This window comes from Rattus norvegicus, chromosome 3, assembly GCF_021556685.1.
Source record: "Rattus norvegicus strain SHRSP/BbbUtx chromosome 3, alternate assembly SHRSP_T2T, whole genome shotgun sequence".
NCBI lineage: Eukaryota > Metazoa > Chordata > Mammalia > Rodentia > Muridae > Rattus > Rattus norvegicus.
Genome location: NC_141536.1, coordinates 23586647 through 23591293, shown reverse-complemented (window position 1 = coordinate 23591293; position 4647 = coordinate 23586647). Strand labels below are relative to the sequence as shown.

The window sequence follows — 4647 nt, the reverse complement described above, 5'->3', positions numbered from 1 at the left end:
TCACTGTGTAGAAAACTCAAGTTCAAGTAGATCAAAGATCTCAATTTAAAACCAGATAAACTAATAGAAATGGAAATGGAGAATAGTCTTAAACACATTTGCACAGGAGACAAATTCCAATAGCACAGGCACCAAGACAATGTGGTACCTTCACACAATGGAGTATTATTCAACCGTTGAAAACAATGTTTTCAATAAAGGAAAAAAATCATTTGAAATTTTCATACAGTATTTTTTTCACATTATTTCCTGTCCTGAAATTACGCCAGGTCTACATAGAGAATTAACATATAAAAATCACCATCATTTCATTACATAAATGACAAACATAAGGTGAAAGAAGTCAAAGAAACGATACATAGCTCATAGTTAAAAATTATCCTGGAATAACTGTAATAACCAACTGAAGTACTTATGAGCATTGCTTCTTATGGTGTGACTTTTTTTTCCTCCAAGGCATAAGAACAAGGTTTAATGTTGCACACATCAAGGCAGCCCCAGTGTGTGTCAACGCGGGAGGTCCCCAGATCGATGCAGTCCGTGTCCTCCACAGGACTAAGCTGTATATGAGGCCTCTGGCACATGCTACCATCAATGCCTCAATGCTGCCTATCGTCCTTCTTAAACTTGCCATTGATGTATGGCAGCCAGTCCAGGATCAGCCGCCTGTCCGTGGCCCCACACCAGTCCCACAGCACCCACAGTGCCCTATAAGCCAGCTGTGCGGATCCAGTTTTTGGTCAACTCCCGGTAGCACAGGCCTAGAGACTTGCTCAGCATTGGTGCAGGGTCTCAGTATTCAGGATCACACTGTTCTGCAACCTGGAGCACTGGTGTTTATTCTTTTATTTAACTGAATCAACTGTGATTTAATGAGTTCTCTGATCCTTTTCAAAGCACTCTATGGGAAGAGAATATTTTTTTTTCTAATCTCAGCTACATTCTTATGTCATTCCTATCCTCAAGTTCTACTAATTATAGGTATATAAAGAGACCAGATGGGGCTGGAGAAGTGTTTGACTAGTTAAGATCCTTGGAGACTAGTTAAGAGCACTAGTTAAGAGCACTTGGCCTTGTAGAGACCTGAGGTTTCTGTCCCAAACCCATGGTGGCTCACAATCCTCTGGTCTGATCTGTAGGAGTGCATAAACAAATATATGAGCAAAATTACTCATAACACATAAAGTAAATCAATAGAATCTTTAAAAATTTTTTTAAAAAGGAGTCTTAGGGTGCTAAAACTGAGTATTTGTTATAGACTAACATCTTTATAAAGGGAATGGAATAGGTGTAATCCTTTTTTTTTTTTTATTAACTTGAGTATTTCTTATATACATTTCAAGTGTTATTCCCTTTCCCGGTTTCCGGGCAAACATCCCCCTCCCCCCTCCCCTTCCTTATGGGTGTTCCCCTCCCAACCCTCCCCCCATTGCCGCCCTCCCCCCATAGTCTAGTTCACTGGGGGTTCAGTCTTAGCAGGACCCAGGGCTTCCCCTTCCACTGGTGCTCTTACTAGGATATTCATTGCTACCTATGGGGTCAGAGTCCAGGGTCAGTCCATGTATAGTATTTAGGTAGTGGCTTAGTCCCTGGAAGCTCTGGTTGGTTGGCATTGTTGTACTTTTGGGGTCTCGAGCCCCTTCAAGCTCTTCCAGTTCTTTCTCTGGTTCCTTCGACGGGGGACCTATTCTCAGTTCAGTGGTTTGCTGCTGGCATTCGCCTCTGTATTTGCTGTATTCTGGCTGTGTCTCTCAGGAGCGATCTACATCCGGCTCCTGTCGGTCTGCACTTCTTTGCTTCATCCATCTTGTCTAATTGGGTGGCTGTATATGTATGGTCCACATGTGGGGCAGGCTCTGAATGGGTGTTGCTTCAGTCTCTGTTTTAATCTTTGCCTCTCCCTTCCCTGCCAAGGGTATTCTTTTTCCTCATTTAAAGAAGGAGTGAAGCATTCACATTTTGATCATCCGTCTTGAGTTTCGTTTGTTCTAGGGATCTAGGGTAATTCAAGCATTTGGGCTAATAGCCACTTATCAATGAGTGCATACCATGTATGTCTTTATGTGATTGGGTTAGCTCACTCAGGATGATATTTTCCAGTTCCAACCATTTGCCTACGAATTTCATAAACTCGTTGTTTTTGATAGCTGAGTAATATTCCATTGTGTAGATGTACCACATTTTCTGTATCCATTCCTCTGTTGAAGGGCATCTGGGTTCTTTCCATTTTCTGGCTATTATAAATAAGGCTGCGATGAACATAGTGGAGCACGTGTCTCTTTTATATGTTGAGGCATCTTTTGGGTATATGCCCAAGAGAGGTATAGCTGGATCATCAGGCAGTTCAATGTCCAATTTTTTGAGGAACCTCCAGACTGATTTCCAGAATGGTTTTACCAGTCTGCAATCCCACCAACAATGGAGGAGTGTTCCTCTTTCTCCACATCCTCGCCAGCATCTGCTGTCACCTGAGTTTTTGATCTTACCCATTCTCACTGGTGTGAGGTGAAATCTCAGGGTTGTTTTGATTTGCATTTCCCTTATGACTAAAGATGTTGAACATTTCTTTAGGTGTTTCTCAGCCATTCAGCATTCCTCAGCGGTGAATTCTTTGTTTAGCTCTGAACCCCATTTTTTAATAGGGTTATTTGTTTCCCTGCGGTCTAACTTCTGGAGTTCTTTGTATATATTGGATATAAGGCCTCTATCTGTTGTAGGATTGGTAAAGATCTTTTCCCAATCTGTTGGTTGCCGTTTTGTCCTAAACACAGTGTCCTTTGCCTTACAGAAGCTTTGCAGTTTTATGAGATCCCATTTGTCGATTCTTGATCTTAGAGCATAAGCCATTGGTGTTTTGTTCAGGAAATTTTTTCCAGTGCCCATGTGTTCCAGATGCTTCCCTAGTTTTTCTTCTATTAGTTTGAGTGTGTCTGGTTTGATGTGGAGGTCCTTGATCCACTTGGACTTAAGCTTTGTACAGGGTGATAAGGATGGATCGATCTGCATTCTTCTACATGTTGCCCTCCAGTTGAACCAGCACCATTTGCTGAAAATGCTATCTTTTTTCCATTGGATGGTTTTGGCTCCTTTGTCAAAAATCAAGTGACCATAGGTGTGTGGGTTCATTTCTGGGTCTTCAATTCTATTCCATTGGTCTATCTGTCTGTCTCTGTACCAATACCATGCAGTTTTTATCACTATTGCTCTGTAATACTGCTTGAGTTCAGGGATAGTGATTCCCCCTGAAGTCCTTTTATTGTGGTGGATAGCTTTAGCTATCCTGGGTTTTTTGTTATTCCAGATGAATTTGCAAATTGTTCTGTCTAACTCTTTGAAGAATTGGATTGGTATTTTGATGGGGATTGCATTGAATCTGTAGATTGCTTTTGGTAAAATGGCCATTTTTTACTATATTAATCCTGCCAATCCATGAGCATGGGAGATCTTTCCATCTTCTGAGGTCTTCTTCAATTTCTTTCCTCAGTGTCTTGAAGTTCTTATTGTACAGATCTTTTACTTGCTTGGTTAAAGTCACACCGAGGTACTTTATATTATTTGGGTCTATTATGAAGGGTGTCGTTTCCCTAATTTCTTTCTCGGCTTGTTTCTCTTTTGTATAGAGGAAGGCAACTGATTTATTTGAGTTAATTTTATACCCAGCCACTTTGCTGAAGTTGTTTATCAGCTTTAGTAGTTCACTGGTGGAACTTTTGGGATCACTTAAATATACTATCATGTCATCTGCAAATAGTGATATTTTGACCTCTTCTTTTCCGATCTGTATCCCCGTGACCTCCTTTTGTTGTCTGATTGCTCTGGCTAGAACTTCAAGAACTATATTGAATAAGTAGGGAGAGAGTGGGCAGCCTTGTCTAGTCCCTGATTTTAGTGGGATTGCTTCAAGTTTCTCTCCATTTAGTTTAATGTTAGCAACTGGTTTGCTGTATATGGCTTTTACTATGTTTAGGTATGGGCCTTGAATTCCTATTCTTTCCAGGACTTTTATCATGAAGGGGTGTTGAATTTTGTCAAATGCTTTCTCAGCATCTAATGAAATGATCATGTGGTTCTGTTCTTTCAGTTTGTTTATATAATGGATCACGTTGATGGTTTTCCATATATTAAACCATCCCTGCATGCCTGGGATGAAGCCTACTTGATCATGGTGGATGATTGTTTTGATGTGCTCTTGAATTCGGTTTGCCAGAATTTTATTGAGTATTTTTGCGTCGATATTCATAAGGGAAATTGGTCTGAAGTTCTCTTTCTTTGTTGTGTCTTTGTGTGGTTTAGGTATAAGAGTAATTGTGGCTTCGTAGAAGGAATTCGGTAGGGCTCCATCTGTTTCAATTTTGTGGAATAGTTTGGATAATATTGGTATGAGGTCTTCTATGAAGGTTTGATAGAATTCTGCACTAAACGCGTCTGGACCTGGGCTCTTTTTGGTTGGGAGACCTTAATTGACTGCTTCTATTTCCTTAGGAGTTATGGGGTTGTTTAACTGGTTTATCTGTTCCTGATTTAACTTCGATACCTGGTATCTGTCTAGGAAATTGTCCATTTCCTGAAGATTTTCAAGTTTTGTTGAATATAGGTTTTTATAGTAAGATCTGATGATTTTTTGAATTTCCTCTGAATCTGTAGTTA

The 4647-nt window shown here is 40.3% G+C and overlaps 1 pseudogene; it reads right to left on the bottom strand.

Moving 5' to 3' along the window:
• Positions 1–599: 599 nt before the first annotated feature.
• LOC147995443 (cytochrome b-c1 complex subunit 10 pseudogene) lies at positions 600–780 on the bottom strand (annotated as a pseudogene).
• Between the last annotated feature and the right edge of the window lie 3867 nt (positions 781–4647).